The sequence below is a fragment of the Papaver somniferum genome, chromosome 6, assembly GCF_003573695.1.
Source record: "Papaver somniferum cultivar HN1 chromosome 6, ASM357369v1, whole genome shotgun sequence".
Lineage (NCBI taxonomy): Eukaryota > Viridiplantae > Streptophyta > Magnoliopsida > Ranunculales > Papaveraceae > Papaver > Papaver somniferum.
This window is the reverse complement of record NC_039363.1, coordinates 97,554,178-97,573,476: the sequence shown is the minus strand read 5'-3', so window position 1 is coordinate 97,573,476 and position 19,299 is coordinate 97,554,178. Positions and strand designations below refer to the sequence as shown.

The following is a 19,299-nucleotide window of genomic DNA, read 5'->3' as shown; positions in this document are numbered from 1 at the left end:
GCCTATCATATTATTATTGTGTGAAGCTGTTGAAACCTCTACACTTTGTCTTTTGGGTTGATCCTCAACTCTTTAGATTGTTAGTGTATGGTGAATTTTTGTATATAATCCAGTAGATAAAATTTCTTAAAAACCTTTTTGTTCCTTTTGTATATATTTTTCTAATCCAATATGATCTCGGCTGACATATGTTGGATTCTTTCCTTGAATAACGGAGTTCTAATATTGCTTTCGCCGAAATCGGGTATTCTCTTTCCTTTTTCTCTACTCAACATGATCCTCTTCATATGTTGTATTATAATTTTGTTCATATTTTGAAACATTGAGGACAATGTTTAGTTTAGGTTTGGGGGTGAAAAGTAGATACTTTGATAATATGCCATAATTGAAAACAAGAACTCCTTCTTTTTGAAAAAAAATTAAAAATGAAAATAAAAAATTAAAAATTGAAAAAAAACATAAAAATGGAGCTCATTTACCTTGAAATGTTGACTCTTGTGCAAATATGTAATTATTAGGAGTCTTAGTCTAGATATTTAGGCACCCTGATTCTAGCACAATTCACATAGTGATAAGAAATTTGCACGCGCACGATCTACCAATACATGTATAGCCTCGATCTTCAAGGTGTTTGATAGGAAGTCACGATTGCCAATCACTTTAGAATACTGAACGAAACTTGACTAGCTTGTTCTTTGGTTGGTTGGGATAGAAGGTGGAGGTTACATTAAGAAAGACAACCATCGAATTTAACTGGGTGCATCAAAAAGGGCTACCTCTTGCAAAGTGTCATGTAATCTTTTGTTTCCTTTTGTATATGTATCAAAAGTGTTTCCTTTTCAAAAAAAAAAAAATGATGTATATATTCAGAAGAAAAAAATCAAAAAAAAAAAAAAAAGAATGAAAAAAATGAAAAAAATGAAAAAATCAATCAAGTATTTATCAATTCCATCCTCTCTTGTTCCAAAAATAAAAGAGAGTAGTCAATGTAAATAAGAGTCATGTAAAGAGTCATTTTTTTGTTTCATTGTAATAAGCAAGGAGGGTGTATGCCATTGATGTACAACGCGAGTAATTGTGAAACACCTCCTACTCATTCACAATTCTCGTAAAGTCCGGACATCTAGCTAGATTTCGACCTTGGTTCTTAGCCTGAGAAACTATCTCTTGGTGATTAGTAGTCATAACATCCGATCTTTCTTTACACATGTGTAGATACACTTTACACTCTTATCACATGTCTTTATTTGTTATCAGTGCTAGGATTGTGCCTTCGATAGCTAGATTGACATCTCCATTTTGCTGTGAGCTTCTACTGACTTGCGCATGTCACATTTGATGGAATCTGAGCTTATATTTTGTCCTAGAACTTTGTAGGTACGTTCTAAGCAAACCTTCACGAGACTTCAACTCGTCCACTAGGGACACTTAGTGGTTTAAAAGGCTTAATCCATACGCTAAATGCATTCGAGAGACCAGCGACAGTGGTATAGGTAGGATTTCCTTAGTTTTGTTTTACTTGAGGACAAGTAAAATTCAGGTTTGGGGGTATTTGATGAGTGCTAAAAAGTACATATTTCTATATATTTTTCTTGGCATTTAACTCATCTTTTGTGCATTAATTCTACATTTTATCCCATATTCTGTGTTTTCGTTGTTTTCAAGAATAAATACTTTTCTTAATTAATTTTGCATTTTTAGGTACTAAATAAAGCCTGGTTGACTCACGGAGCGAAAAGAGCAAAGAAACGGCAAAGACTCCCGCTAGGAGGAAGCGAAGAATGATGTTTGCAAGAGCCGGATCAACTAGAAGTGGGCTTGAAGAGGAAGAATTGTTCTTAAAGAAGATATGGGCTTGGCATACCCAAGACCCAAAACCCTCACCCAAATCCATTTCCTATATCCATACCCGTTTCCCTTTCTAGCCGTCAGATTGGATCATCTCAGCATCCTACGGTCGCAGCATCGCCGTACATCAAAGTCTGAAGCTCCTGTCTAACACTACAGCACCTAACTCCATCTGGAGCCGTCAGCTTCGTTGTATCACTTAATCCAACGGTCGCTCAGAGCTTGTTTACATCGTGCCGTTCGATTCAATTAGTAAGTGATTATCCAACGGATCTCCTCGCTGCGCATCAACTTCTGATGATTCCACTCAACACCTTAGCCATCGAACCCATCGACCTCAAGCCAAACACCCCCTTCTTCCCAAACATCGAGTTCTTCTCCTCCACTCCGTCTGCAGAGAAAACTCTGCCATCTCCATCACCACCATCTCTTCCATCTCCACCTCGAACACCACCACTACCACCTTCCCCCGACAAACTCAGTATTCCATCACCACCCTTGTCTCTTCCTTTCTCGTCTGTAGCATCGAGTCCTGATGCTACAAACTCGACAGTGAGAGAAGCTAGGGTTCACAGAAGTCTAGGGCTAGGCCAACAGCGCAACAAGAGCAGGAAGAGCATCAGAGGGACATCAAGAAGCATGGGTCGAGCAGAATTCACACATGGGTGAGAGAATTTGATTTTCCCCAAATCAATTTAGGGTTTTCAAATTTTAGGGTTTCTCAAAATTAGGGATTTTTTGTAAGCTATAAATAGAAACTGATGTAGAATGTTTAAACGGTTCTTGGGTCATCCGAGAAACCCCCTAATTGGGTTAATTTCATGTTGTTTCAATTTCAATTTCATAATTCAGTTTATTTGCAATTTCATGTTTAGTTCCATTTTAATGTTAATTATGTTCTGAGTTCACTGCTAGGGTTAGATGAAACCATTAATTCATTGTTAAGTTCAGTTCAAGTTTTGTTATAGTCTTGTTGTGCTAAGAATGCTAGGATTGAAATTATCCTTCAGGATTGCTTACTCATCTAAGTGATTGATCTGCGGTTAGTTTGTTTTGTGAGAGGACAGCTAATACTAGGATTAGATAATTATCTTAGTGATACTAAACCATCCTCCTGAAACAACCCTTTGATGAGCAGCAGGCTTGAACCTTCACTGCCATCTAGATAGTCAGCAAGCCTAGAAGCTCACTGATATCTACACCAGGGACAAGAACATAATGGAACTAGGATGACTTAACTTAAGATAGTGGTGGATTCAATCCCTAATTCTTTATTTCTTTGTTCTAGTGCTTCACTGCCATTACTTCCTTGGTTCTTTATTTCTCACTGCCTTAGGCTCATTGCCTTTGATTCTCTGCCACTGTCACTTACTGTCACTGCTTAGCTTAGGAAACTTCAACTACACACACAAGTCCCGGTGGATTCGACCCGTTCTTGCACAAACTACAACTGACACCGTGCACTTGCGGTTTAACAAGTAGGCTGCTTCATTGTCTTATTTTCCTACATCTTTAAGAGCCTACCAGTTGGAAAAATAGCTTCCTCTATCGCCTCAGCAATGGGGTTTAGCTCCTCATATTAATCATGATATCAAAATATGTGTTTGTTGCTCAAAAGATGATTAAAAGAGTGAAAAGTAATAACACAGACTGTTTGCAACAGTGTATTGGTGTTGCAAAACAGCTGTTACAATGGAACTGTTACAGAAAACTGTTGTAAGTACTGTTGCTTTGTCGCTGATTTTAAGACCCTAGAATACGACTGTCCTGCACAGCTTAATGTTCTTCAGCTGTTAAACAACGACACTGTTCTGCGATTGTGTCTCATGCTTCAATGTTCTTCGCGTTCTTCCTCTTCAGCAGCAGCAGCAGCATAAACAGAGTTTGGTAAAGCTCTGATTTCTTCTTCTCTGGCTCTCCTTAGGTTCCCAAACTCTCGACACCTCTTCTATATGACCCAAGACATCTATTTATATCAAAAATACCGATTAAATCTCTCCCAAATCTTCCAAAATCTCTTTCCTTCTCTTCACGGCAAAGTTGCGGCAATTTCTTGTTTTAGAATTTCTACGCGTTTCTGAGCTTTCCTTTTTATTCTAAACTCTTCCTTTGATAGATACAAATCTTTGGGAAGGTTTACAGCACTTTAATCTATCTAAAATTCCCTGAAACAGGTCACACACGTGACTTTCCATATTTTCTGTTGTGATAAAAATCCGTCAATTGAGCCCAGTCTAATCGATTTAAACACCCATATCAGATTCCTAGACCCATAAGGAGTCTATCCTATGAAAATCAGAGGTTTAATCGACCTCAAACTCCTCCAAATCAGGAACCCTGAAATATGTTCTTCACTGCACCTATTTTCCCGCCAAAACCTGGTTTTTGAAATGTTGAAGATGGTTGCCCCTTATCCAGGGTAGGGGTGCGATTAGCAGCTGCCTGGAAATGGGATGCCCCTTAGTAATTAGGTTATCCCTTATCCAAAGTGAGAATCCGAATAGCAAATGTCCTCCGGGTGCTTTCCGACAACTTTTCGAGCCAATTTTTCCAAAAATGTTTATTAGCCAAAAATACCTACAAATAAATAAAACACCATAATAAGTACAAAATGAGCCCTAACAATATATAGAATCGAGACAAATCGGACACAAAAATGTGTCTATCACTAGTATTATTAGACTCCTTATCACACACCAGCAAAATAGGACAATGATCACTAGCATGAGGAAGAAGATGATAAACTACACAGTTAGGAAAAAAAATTTGCAGCCAATCACCATTACAAAGATCCCTACCTAATCTTTCTAGGATCAAACTAGGAATACTTATTTTATTGGACCAAGTATAGGGGTTACCTATAAAGGAAACATCACTTAGATTGAGATTATCCAGATTTTCATTCACAAAGTCCAGATTAACTTGACTAGGGGCATTACCACCTAGTTTATCATCTTTATGAGTTATAAAATTTAGATACCCAACTGTAACCCAAGGGAAATGATAAGAAATTGCTAACCTATAAAGGAAATTCCATTGTTCAGAAATGTCATCATCGTTTAAAGCACCATACATAAGAATGACTAGAGATTTGTTACTTCTGGCATCAACTTGCATATGGCAATCAATAAAATTCCGATTAGCATTTACAATGTCCAGAGTAATACCATCTTTCCACATTAAAAACAAACCACCTGAGCACCTATTGGATTAACAAAACAGTAGTTCATGTACCCAAGGTTATGAGTATATTTAAGCATTTTAGTGTTATTGTTTTTGGTATCAGCAAGAAAAATCAAGTCAGGGTCATTGGATTTAACTAGGTCACTAAGGTGAAATCTAGTATACTTGTTACCAAACCCTTGGACATTCCAAGCTAACACTTTCATCAATCACATAATTAATGAATCAAAAAATGTAACAAAGGCGACGTTCGATGTCTAATGTTCAATTACAGTTCCCAAAATCATTATTTTTCTAATTACAGTTCCCTTCTATCAATTAAAACTAAAGAATAAGATTACATTTCTGATGAAATTTAGAAAAAAAATAAAATTGGTCAAATTGGTCGTGGATACTAACCTTTGAATCCGATGTTGTGTCTTTCTTAGAGATAAATTCTACAGTGATCCTGTTCAAAAGTAAAAATTACAGAATTGTTAGAATCTGAAGAAAATAAAATTTGAAGCAAGAATTGAAATCTAAAGCGAGCTAATACAAAAACGAGCTACAAAAAATTCAAGCAATAACAAAATAATGAACCTCATTTTTCATATTATTTTCTTTAATTTGTTCATACCATAATTTAAAATATAATAAGTCTAAAATACCAAAATAAAATAAATAAAGCCAATTTCTAATTTTGTTATGTCTTGATACCTAATATAAAAAATATCTTCGACCACTAATTACTGTGAAATGAAAATAATATAGCTTTCTAAAATTAAAAAAGTTTTACTCTTATTAGGATGTAATTTCTTAAACTAATTATTTTTTTCCTAAATCGAAACTTAGGAAATAATTACTAATTTTGATATGCTCGATATTTTTTGGCAAAGATATTACGGCAATTAATGTGAATATCCAAAAAGTAGTGGATATCCAAAATCATAAATATTACATAACATTTAATTGATGTTGTTTCCTAAATAGATTTTTTTTTTAATGGAATCTCTAAGCTTGATGACTCCCTATATAAGCATCCAAGCTAAGGCCAAACCTTCGTCGTTTCCACGTTGATCTTTTGATTTTTTTTTCCAGGTTGTTTCTTTTGATTTTGCGAACCTTTTTTCTTCTTAATGGGTTTTTTCTCTTCTTGCGATTTAGGGATGGTTCTCTATGTAACCTTTCTTTGTTTTTTTGTTTCCTAGGTACCCTCGAGTTGTTGTAACCGGGTTCATTTAGCAACATCAAGGTATAGATTCATCATCCTAATATTATTAAACAGTGAAATCTTTCGGTTCACTTTTCGATTTTTTTAAATATTTTTCATCATTTTTGTTTAGTGATGCAGACGTTAGTATCTGTTGTTTTTGGGTTTGAAGTTTTTGTTATATTCGTTTTTGATTTTTTGACAGATGCACAACTGATTTTTGTGTTTTGGGGCTTCCGTTAGAAGAAAGAAAAGAAAAAGGCAACAATTTTGATTTTGATTTTACTTTTGCTTATTTTATTTTTATTTAATATAAAGTGTGTAAAAAAGAAAGGAAACCATCCAGTAAGGAATTTCGGAGATCGATGTCACAAGTATCTAAACAGTTGTTGCCTGAAATCATTACAACTGTAAATTGTTTCATCGGCACTACCTAAAAATTTATAGGTGGGAAGCCAGAATTTTGAAGACGCTGGCAGTCACCAGGTTAATTATTTTATGAGTTTATTTTGACTTAGGGGGAGTATCCGACCCAAGTGCCATGGCCTTGGCTCAAAAATCGATTTACGGTTATTGAGGACAATTTTTTATTGCTTTTTATTTATTATTACTTTTTTTTTGTATATAATAAATATTTTATTCTTTTTTTATATACCAAAAATAATGTATTTTTTTTCTTGACAGGCTAAAGCCGGACCCAGGTCCCTACCCAAATTCGACCAGATGGACTAGCGTCACTGCTAGACCCAATCCCGCGAAGCCCCTATATACAACTAAATTAAATACAAACCTCTACTGCGTGGGGATCGAACCCTTGACTTCCTCCTTACTGGAGTTGATGGGATACCACTGAACTATGCTCTTGGACCCAAAAAAAAATGTATTTAATTTGGCTTATCTAACAAAGTTTGTGTATGCTCCAAACGTGTTAAATATCTTGCATAGGGTGTTTAATGTATTGGATTGAGATCCAATAACAAAAGGGTTTGACAAACCACTTTAACAAATTTCATAGACCATTCGATGAAGATAATCCTATGATCCATTTTATGATGACGTGGAAACTTAGTATTAATCTTTTTCTTTTAGCGATGAAGATAAACATATGGTCCATTTTATGATGACGTGGAAACTTTGTATTAATCTTTTTCCTTTATCTAAGTTAGCCGAGCCAAATTTCATCTTTTATTTTCGGAAATACGAAGATTTTTTCTATATTTTCTCTACATCAAAACCGTATCTCAATTAACTGATTAAGAAAATCTTTCCGGTAAAATAAGAATTATCTTCTTCTTCAAAATCCATGGTAAAAGATTGTTTTAGAAGATCGAAAAAACAGTGAAGAGTTTTATCTGTGTTTTATCCCTTATCAAAAGAAACATTGTTCAAAGTACCACCTTTGGTACTAGACGAGAAATCATAATGGTGAACAAACAAAAAATATTGCTTCTTAGCAAATGTTCCATGTCCACCACTGGATAGATTAGTGCTTCTTAGCAAATGTTCGGTTGCAGCACAAAACCTATGAGTAAATTATGGTAAAAATAACCGGAATTAATTAAAGACTACTTTACTACTTTAAGCAATTAGTCTTAATTTTTTTTTAATATTCGAAGAGCGCAATTACTAAAACTGAGTTGCAAATGCGATTAAAAAGGAATGTTCTTTTTTTCGAAATACAAAGCTAAGGCACAGAAGTACCGAAACATGATACTAGAAAAGTAGCCAAACAAGAGTCAACGCGGAGGAAGATAATTAGAAAATACGAGAATGATACTAGATAGTGCTTTTAATATGGAGAAAATATAGGAAAAATCTTGATACTTTCCTTTAAGAAAAAAGGAAATCTGACTCGGCTAACTTTTTCTTTGAGCAGAAAAGGGCAATGTTTTATTAAGGAGAAAAACAGCTAGAGGACCAGCCCATTTACAAAAATTACAAATAATTTAGATCAAAGCAGTTCTCAGTGGTTAATACCTAGAACTTCCTTCCAGTTCATAAGAAAATCTCCAAAGATTACACAATGAAACCATGAGTGAATTGAACCCCATTGAAAGAGAAGTCTTTTGATCTCTATTATGAGCATGTCTTTATTTCTTTCTTTCTTTTTTGTCATTACTCTTCGGTTTCTTTACCCCCAAACTGCCCAACAGATTGCAAAGGGGATCATATACCACACTTTCTTTGCCAAACCACTATTATGATTGGAATTCCATTATTTAAACTGCAGCTGTATGTTATCCTTGTGCATCCAATCTCACTCCATAGGAATGGTGAAGTAATCCCAAATTTCTTTTGAAAAATGGCAATGTAGCAGAGTATGTTTAATATCTTCTTGAGTAGAGTCGCAGAAAGAACATAATGTATCTGTAACTTGACACTCTCTTCTTAATAAATTATCCATTGTGGCATAGCATTATTAACTGCTATCCAAGCCAGTAGTTGTGCTTTGGGAGTAACTTTTTTCACCCACACATATCCAAAGTCGTCTGAAGTTGTTAGTTGTTGGTTCTGCATTATCCAATTATAGCCTTCTTTTACAGTGTAGCTAGAGGAGAGAAAATAGCTGACGGAGTCTGCAGATTCATCATCAACTGTAAGGGGGGAGCCTAATAATGATATCAAGTTGGATAATTCAGTTGTTACCTCTATATTGGGAGGATGTTGCAGTTGAATTCTCAATCTTCCTTCATAAATTAGATCAGGCACCTTTGCATTTTTGAGTGAAGCTGCTTTGAAGGGTTTTTTTTTAGACTCACAATATGGAATCTTGTTGTTCCAAGGATCCTTCCAGAATCTAATGTCTTTTTCTGACCCAATATGCACTATGGAATTCCAATGTACAATTCCTCTCTCATTTTCAATTCCTTTCCAGAAACCTCTGCCATAAGAAGAAGTATAGGCATTAGGGAAAATGTCATCTTTCTCATAATCTGTTTTGTGTTGAATTATTTTCCTCCACAATGCTTCTTTTTCCTGGGTATATCTCCAACTCCATTTGGACAATAAATCTTTATTGGTAGCTTCGAGGTTTCTAATTCCCAAACCACCAAACTTCTTAGGCTTTTGCACTCTATCCCAGCTAATCCAGCAAACTTTTCTTTTTTCTACTGAAGCTCCCCAAAGAAAGTCTCTCATGCATTTTACCACTTATTTTTCAACTGAAGCTGGCATTTGAATCAACGACATGAAGTAGATAGGTAATCTTGCTAGTGCACTATTTATCAGCTCAATTCTTGCATATTTGGATAGAAATCTTCTTCTCCATTTTGCTAGCTTTGATTTGAATTTTTCCAGAATGTCATCCCAAATGCTGGTTTGTTTTCTTGTTGCACCAAGTGTCATTCCAAGATATTTGATAGGTAGCACTTCAACTTTACAGTTGAGTATCCTTGTTAAATCATTAATTTTATGATCAGCCCCAATACTAATCAAAACACTCTTCTCCAAATTTACTCTAAGGCATGTGATTGCTTCATAAACTTGAAGTATCATTAATAAGTTCTCCACTTCCTCCTCTTTTGCTTCTATGAAAATTAGTGTGTCATCAGCAAATTACAAGTGTGACACACTGATATCTGGAAGTACTTTGAACCCTGAGATCATTTGAAGTTGCTCTGCTCTTCTAAGAAGTCGTGTCAGAATTTCAGCCACTAGGATGAAAAGAAAGGGAGATAATGAATCTCCTTGCCTGAGCCCTTTGTTTTTTTGAATTGCTTGGAAGGTTTGCCATTGATCAGGACAGAAGATTGAGCAGAAGAGAGACACCACATTATCCAATTCCTCCATTTGTCCCCAAATCCAGCACTCTTTAGAGCATAATCCACACAAAACCTATTAATATTGTCAAAAGCTTTTTCAATGTCAAGTTTGCACAAGATTCCTGGTTTCTTGGATTTTAATCTGGCATCAATGAGTTCACCTGCAATGAGTATACCATCTTGAATTTGTTTTCCTTGAATAAAAGCACCTTGATGCTCACTGATGAGTTTAGGAATGATTATCTTCAATCTTGCTGCTAGCAGCTTGGAAATAATTTTGTAGATGCACCCCACCAGGCTAATGGGTCTGAAATGTTGTGGTCTGCTGGCATCTTCCTTTTTGGGAATAAGACTGATGAAGGCACAATTCAATCTCCAGTTCAGCTTCTCTTCTTCATAAAATTCTTGTATCACAGCTAGAATTTCAATTTTGATCACTTCCCATGCTATCTTGAAAAACTCCATTGGGTACCCATCTGGACCTGGAGATTTGTTCAAGCCACAATTCTTAATGACTTTCCACACCTCTGATTCCTCAAATGACCTTTCTAGCCATTCTTGGTCTTCAATAGATATTTTAGCGCAATCAGTGTCTTCTAATTGAGGCCTCCAAGAGTGGTGTTCAGTAAAAATATTGGAGAAATGTTCATAGAACTTATTTTGAATATCTTGCTGGTTGAAATTGTCCTCTCCATTAATCACCAGTTTGTGAATGGTATTTCTCCTTCTTCTTCCATTTGCTAATTGATGCAGATATCTTGTATTTTTCTCCTTCCTTGAATTGCACAATTTTAGCTCTGGCAAGCCATTTTCTATGCTCATCAAATCTAATCTGTTTTATTTCTATTTTGTATTGTGCTCTGGCGGCGAATTCTTCAGTGATGAGTTTGCCTTCTTCTTCCTTCAGATTAAGCTCATCTATTTTTGTCTTCAGAGAAATCTAGCTTCTTATCTTTCACTTTTCCATATTGCTATTTCACCCACGTTTTTATGAAATACTTCAAGTTTTGTAGCTTTTTTGCTAGAACGAAGCTAGGTGTACCACCGAATATCATTGAATTCCACCAAATAGCAAGATTTCTAAGAAAAGTTTTGTTATGTAACCAGCAAGTCTCAAGCTTAAAAGGAGGATTAGAGTGTCTCACATTACCTGTAGAAAGTAGAATATAGGAATGGTCAGAGACATCTCTGGAAAGAATAGACTGATCAGTATTTGGATATTTGGCTTCAAAATCTGGAGATATGATAATTGTGTCTAATCTGCAGAGAATTGGGTCTTCTTGCATATTAGACCAAGTGTATAATCCCCCCCTCCCCCCCCCCCCCCCCCCCCCCCATGTAAGATCAATGAGGTCTTGATAAGCCATAAACTCATTGAACATCCTCTTCCCTAATCTTGAGCCTTCTACTTTATTTCTCTCCCAATTTCTTCTAATTGCATTGAAGTCTCTTGCCATACACCAAGCTCCAGTAATCCATACAGCAGTGGTGTCCATCTCTTCCCAAAAATCCTTTCTTTCTTCCACATGACAAGGAGAATAGACATTTGAAAGTGTCCACTCAAAATTGTCAAGTTTATTTTTGAATTTTTGACTTAGAGTGTTGGCTGAAACCACTTCATCAATGCATTCCAATTTTTCTGCATCCCCTGGCTCGGCTAACTGAGCCGAAGGGAAAAAAAGTAGTTATTTTGCCACATCATTTTAAATATAGGCCATGTGATCACCCTTATTAAACGGTCTATGAAATTTGTTAAAGTGGTTTGTCAAACATTTTTGCTACAAGATCCCGACCCTAATGTATTTGGTCGAGTGGTTTGCAACTCAACGGTAGTACTGTTTTTCATTTGTTGTCACCATAATGTTATCCTCGGGACCAATTTTATATTTTCCATAGCGTGAAATATCTTGCATATGAGGAACATCCATTGTATTTGCTTTAGTATGTAAGTGGAATACTGAGCTTCGGCATATTGAATAAGATTTAGCCAAAATTCCACTACACAAACTCACTTTTTCAGGTTTGTTATATTTTCTCATCCTGCTCAGCGATCTTTGATGAGATGGTTTAATTAACCTAATGTTTGGTTCATGTTTTCTCAGGGAATGATTGTTATAGGCTGGAATGGATGAAGAACATGCAAGTTGTGACAATGGAAGACCAAAAAGAGTCCCTATACGAGAATTGGCCATCTTGGACATGAGGTTACTATGCCAAAATCAATATCCCAAGAACTCATGTGGTCTCCCTAACCAATGTATATGCAGGATCTTGATTATGTACATGTACGATGTACGAAAACAGAAAGACAGCGGTTCAAGGTGATCAACATGGACCATGATAGTTTTCAGAATGGCCAATTAGGTACTAAATTGTCAACGAATGTAGTACTTCACAGTTTGTTGGAAGATATAACAAGGTACCTTCATAACTAAATTATTTCATTTTAAAATAAAAATGAAAGACTGCTTTGTTTTCTACAGCAAAGTATGAGGTGACCTCAAATAAAGCGTCCAAGGTTTTTACCAACATCGACATGCCTGAGGTCGCAGAAATGTATAGGGGTGCACGTACCCTATCCATATCTGCCAATCCTACCCTACCCGCCAGTGTTTTAATCGTATCCTATCCTACCCACTATTTGGCGGGTAGGGTAACGAATAAAGATTTTCTTAACCGCCGTTAGATGGGTAGGGTGACGGGTAAAGTTCGAAATTATCCTACCCTACCCGCCTATTTATCTAACAGCCTATTGTGAATATGGATGAAGTGTCAGCTACCATTAAGCAAAGTATATGTTGTTAGTTTCCAGTTCTGATTGCTGTACATAATTTTTCTGTCACTGTTTTGCATTTTACATAATTTTCTGTCACTGTCTTAAGTGTCTCAGTTTCGGCCATTTTCTAATTTCCCTTGGAAGCTCACACTTGTTTCCAAAATCAACCATCTCTAAATTACATGGGTATATGCAAGATTCAGGCAATGCTGTGACTCCCGTACCTTTCAGATCAAGGCACCTTAACCTTGTTAATGCCCCCAAGCCTGTAGGTAATGCTTCCAGCATCGTGCAATTGTTGCATTCCAACATGCTTAAATTTTCGATGCAAGTGATCGAATCAGGCAACCCCTGCAGTTCTTGTGGATGAAATATTAAGGAACTTCAAATTTTGTAAAGACCCCAAATTTGCATGCAAAGCTTCACATTGAGAACAACCATTGAGATCGAGTGTTTGCAGATTAATGAGCCCAACAATAGAGTCAGGTAGCATTTTGATATCCGAAAACGAGAGATCCAAATGCCTTAGATTTTTCAACGACCCAATGCTTTCAAGAATTTTACTAACGCCAATGCATCGCTGAAGCACCAGCGTCTGGAGATAGTAAAGCTTGTGGATGGATATAGAAAAAAAAACGGTTATACCCGCCACCCTATCCTATCCGACCCGCCAATTAATGGGTAGGGTAGGATTTTACCCGTTTAGTGGCGGGTAGGGTGACGGGTAAAAGATTTCTTACCCGCCAGTCAGCGGGTAGGGTGGCGAAATAGGTCATATCCTACCCACCCTACCCGATGTGCATCCCTAAAAATGTATATAAAGTAACAAGCTCATGGTGACGAGAGGCTCGAAGTTTTCTAAATTTTAAGTATGCATTTCTTACTAACGGAATTCACCCCAAATATATAGCATATAGAGGAGAAAATAGTTTCTGATATTAAAAAATCTTTAGCGTAACGAGGAAAACGAGGTGGTCGATCATCAACAACAACACCCAGCTACATCAACAACAAGAGTTTGATACAAACCCATCTTTTATTTCGAATATTGTCTTAGATGATAGAAATGAGGTAACTTATACCCGCGCTGTTAGAACTGTACTTCGCAGCTAAATTTTATAAATAAATGGATTTTTTCAAAAGAAAGAAAAAATATTGGTGGTGGTGCCCCAAGCCTTTGCTTATACCCACGCTGTTAAAACTGTACTTCGCATCTAAATTTTATAAATAAATGGGTTTTTTCAAAAGAAAGAAAAAATATTGGTGGTGGTGCCCCGAGCCTTTGCAGTTGTGCAACGTAGAGGCGACGTATGAGAACCTAGCAGCAACTCCCCTATGAAAAATAATAATTTAATATCGTGTGAGAAAATGACTCACATAAGTACAAATACTACACTTGATCTTAGCCAAAAGGCCGAGAAAGGGAATTTCAAGACTAATTACATAGCCGTATAAAATTCAAAAACCCTGCCAGTTGAGACAAGAATTTTCGCACAAATATTGGACATAAGATTACACGTTTCTGTACATATCATACATATTCTGTAAGCGAAAATCTAGGAAAAAAAAATAAAACCCAAGGTCTAAAACTATATATGCCACTCAATTTCATAAGCATCTATAAACCGAAAATATATAGGCTGCATGTTTAGTAGAGAGAATGAAATCAAAATCAGCATTTACCAATAACATTTACCAGGAACATCTCTTTAAGCATTTATAAAATAGACATATATGCCTTCACTGATGGTAAAAGGTCTTCCTATATGCTGCATTTCGGAGGTAATGACGCACAAAGGTCTCCTCCAACGTAAGGGCCCAATTGAGGAAGTATATAAGTGATTAGGGAGGATAACCTACAGACAAGTTTCACTAAAAAAGACATTCAGATCTGGTTCTAAATAAAGAGGTTGAAGACATTGCATCATAAAAGATGGAAATTAACCACATAAGTCAAGAGGTTGGAAAAATAGTGTTACAAATATTAAATGGCAACAAAATTGAATATGTATCCACTAAGGCAGTATTTATGTCATATACATTCCACTAAAGTAGTACAATAGGCTCGACCTCTCGACGAAGGTAGATCACCTAAGCATGCTGCTTTTGGTTTTGCGGGTTGTGAGACCGAAAATAAAGAAAATTCATAAGAATTAGGACGATATTAAGTATTATTGACTCCAAAACTTTTAATAAACAAAAATCATAAACTATCACAGCAGGATTATGAAAAAGAAAAGACAAAGAAAATGAGCAATCCAAAATACTACCCATTTAAGCAAGATCGCACATTGATGGATCTTCAAACAAATGGGTTCAAGACAAACATATAGAGGAATGGTAAATGATCTTGGTCTTCTGAAGCACATATTCTTTTCTTTTTGCGCACTATGAATAGTACTGTACCTGCATAGGATAATGATATTACACATGTCCGATCCAAGACTTAAGTGATTATGTCAATCTAGCGATATGATTTTGTATACGCCAATATCCTGAAAAGCTTAGGATTTTTCCCCTTAACAATTGTTTTCTTCTTTAAAGTCAACATATCCAGATGTACATCACCAATTTGCTTCGAACATGGGTAAAAATGAAAGACCCATCTTCTACGAGACGTATGGTATTATTATTTAGTAGCACACAATAGTATCATGTGTAGCTTCAAGGCATTGCTTTTGGTTAGTCTACTAGAAATTCATATGTTGGCTACATGTACTAGAGCAAAAAAAACATTTAACAACTATATATTACTAGATGAACTCACTGTGGTGGCCGACCGAAGAAAGGGAGAGAAGTTTGGAGCGCTTTGGTGGAAAATGGAAATGTAGGGGTTGGTTTTTTGTGATAGTTTTGTAACAGTTTCTGCAATAAATTTTGTAACAATTATTTAATAACATGTATAAACGTAATATGTATGTAATAATTATTTTGTAACATATTTATGAAACAATTTTGTAATAACGACATCAGTTTTAGATGGGGTGGCTGAATTCAGCTGGTAATCATTGGCAATGTAGGTGATGGTTTTCTTGCCATTTTCATGCCACCGTTACCATCAGTCGTTTCGACTTCCGATCATTTTGATCGCGCCTAACCGTAGACGGAGTTGATGACTCTCTGATTACCGATCCAATTTCATGGAAAAAAGACTAATGGGCGTTCAGTTTTTGCGATGAAAATCCAAAGCATCGTTACAAACAGACTTCATTTTGCTCCACATGGGGTCTTTTTTTGACTTTTTTCTGAACACATAAAAGGACCCTCGCCGATCACCCAATTAAATTAATATTATTAGTGAAGTAAATATTAGTTGTTTCAATGGTGTATTTCCTTCAAGGAATTTGAAAATGTAACCTACAATATTGTTATTAAGAATGAGAACCGGAAGAATGTATACTTCAACCCACCATAATTTTTTGCGAGGCTCTTTGCTTTATGGGTCACAGACGGCATGTTACCTTGGTTTTATCCCCACTTTTCTATTTCCATTCTCCTTTTCTGGTACAGTCTTTCTATACCCTTTTCTAATCAATATTTTTTTCATTGTCGATCCAGAGGAAGAAAAAAAAATAAAAACTATATATAGGATGAGAAAAAATGAACATTATATACACATAATGCCAAAGTATATAGTACAAATATCATACAAGAAAAAAAAATATATCATTGTAGAAATCTGAGGAAAATAAAATTCCCCTTGTTGATCTTATAGTTCGCCAAGATTGAAATATAAAAATTTCATAAAACTCGATCCTCCAAAAATGCACAAGAACATTCTATAGAAAATTTACGCGATGAAATGTTGAATATCTCCAGGTCAATTTTCACCTGTAATACACCAGATCATCTTACAACTCACGGATACACATATACTCACCCAAATTTCACCAATTATTTACACGGACACAAATTCCATTAATCTATGGGTTGACGTTATTTTGACATTTCAATCCTCTTATTTTTTGCACACATATAATCCACCATATATTTATTGACTTCACAAATACATATACATTTATTTACACGCAAAAAATGAGAAAAATCACGGGTTAAGATAAGATGATTTCTAAATTGCAGTTTCGTGGTAGAGAAAATGAATAGGAAAATTTATCATGGAAAAAATAAGTGAAAGAGGACACAATGCATCCAATGTGAAATAAACCAATGAAATAGTTATCTCTGAACGTACATTATATAATCTTATTTATGGATTTCGTATGTACGATTTTTACTGCAAATATTGTTTTTCAAAGTAATTTTATTTTTTAGACAATTGTAGTTCTTAATCCTGAAAGATATCGATGTAACTTTTAGTGAAAATTGGTTTTATGAAAATAATTTGAAACTAAGCTATGATTATCAATTACTAGTGGTTTTTAATTTATTGACACATGGTATCTAAACACGCTATTTTTGGGGTTACAAGCTTATTATACTTTCTTAACTTTTTAATTAAACTTTTATTTTTAACTAAAATAAATTTTTAAACATGAATCCAATATTTCATAAACAAAAAAAAAAAAAAAAAAAAAAACATGCATCACATGGGTGAAAAACTAGTCTTATTATAAATGCAAATATGCTATAGTTTTTTTTTTTTGATGCTAAGAAAATTTTATTGATTTTAAGAGGTTTCAGGATTAAAAATCCTGGATAACAGAAGTTCAAAATCATAGGCATTACTACTATAATCCTCAATTACAGGCTTTTCTTTTCTAACCCTCTTTGATATGAAATCCGATGTATGATTCTCATTTCTAAGAATGAAAATAAAATGGCATAACTGAAAAGAACTTGAAAATTGTTTTATGTCTCTCACTAGCTTTCTATTCTCCCATCTAGTTAGCAGAGCAACATTATTAAGAGTGTTAACTACGTTTTCGGAGTATGAGATAATCTGAATTTTTTCCAGCTCCATCACTTTGGCCCAGCTTAACGCTTCCCTGATAGCCATACATTCTCCTTCCTCGACATCTAGTACTCCAACTTCATAGGTTCCTTTAATTCCTGTGCGTTCACCTGCAATGTTACACAGCACTAGTCTAGTGCCACAATCATTAGATAACTCATCAAAAGATGCATCTGCATATATAGTCATTGTGTCTGATAAGTCAGGAATGACTAAATTACTTTCATGTCGTGTGACAGTAGGAGATGTAGTTACACTATTATGCATTACAGGTTTAAAGCTCACCAAAGTGTAATTAATTCTAGATGCAGTTTCAGTAGGGTTTATAGAATCGTCCTGAAAAACGCAGTCGCAGCGTTCCTTCCAGATTATCCAGCAACCAACCATTAATAATGATCTCCACGTTTGCAGTTCTTCAATTCCATCATTCTCGACTCCTTGAAACCAGGATATAATCCATTCCCACACTGTGATAATTTATGCTGATCTGATCTATACTAACATTGAGAAGACGCCATACTGCTCTGGCATGGTTGCAGGAGACGAGTAAATGATAAAGAGATTCAGCTTCTGTATTACATATACCACAACCAACATCAATAGAGCTCATGACCTGAGAGAGCCGTATTCTGGTTGGCACTATGTCTTTGAGACATTTCCATATAAACAATTTTACCCTGTGAGGTACTTTCATTTTCCATAATGACTTCCAGATAGCTTGAGGAACAACACTAATTGCAACCTGATTTTGAATTCTTGGCTCCATCAACTTTTTGTAAGCACTTTTTACAGTGAAATTGCCTTCTTTCGATGGCATCCACCTAATGACATCATCTTCCAAAAATGATAACTGCATTCTAGTTATTTTGTTTACTACATCTGGTATGAATAACTCATTTAACAGAGGCACATTACATGTATTAGTACCTGGGATTATGAGTTCATAAACAAACTCGTACTGAAGATGATACAGATGTAGAGGTTCCAATTTGTCTTCAGGATTGATCACCCATCTGTCAATCCAAATTTTTATGGTTCTGCCAATATTTATTTCCATGCAGTAATGTTGTTGGAGTATTGATAAACCTTTCTCAATCCCCTGCCATACCCAAGAAGAGCCATTTTTTCCACCATTCAAGTGCAAGAAATTATCCCTCTTGAAATATTTTGCCTTGAGAATTCTGTGCAATAGATGATCGGATTGTTGGTTGATTCTCCAAGCTAGTTTTGTTAATAGTGCATGGTTAAGCATTTCTAGGTCTCTAAATGCTAAACCCCCTAAATCTTTAGAGAGACACATGTTTTCCCAACCAATTAGATTCAAGCCTCTATTTGTTTTATGCCCCACCAAAACTGTCTTTGGATTGTATTAAGCTTCTTGAGAAGTTTCTTGGGTAACTTAAATGTACTCATTTGATATGTAGATATGGTATTCAGAACCGCTTTGACCATTATAGGCCTTCCTGCTTGATGAAGAGTACTGCCTTGCCAGTTTCCTAACCTCCTCTCAAATGCTGTTTGAATATCTTTAAATGCAAGAGCTTTAGATCTTCAACGTTTTGGTTTTGCAAATATGCTATAGCTAATGCTAACATATGTATGGTATGAAATCGGGCAACCAATTACCTTT

At 35.5% G+C, this 19,299-nt stretch overlaps 1 pseudogene; it reads right to left on the bottom strand.

The window, feature by feature from the left end:
• Positions 1 to 14,021: 14,021 nt before the first annotated feature.
• Positions 14,022 to 14,184, bottom strand: LOC113291951 (annotated as a pseudogene).
• Between the last annotated feature and the right edge of the window lie 5,115 nt (positions 14,185 to 19,299).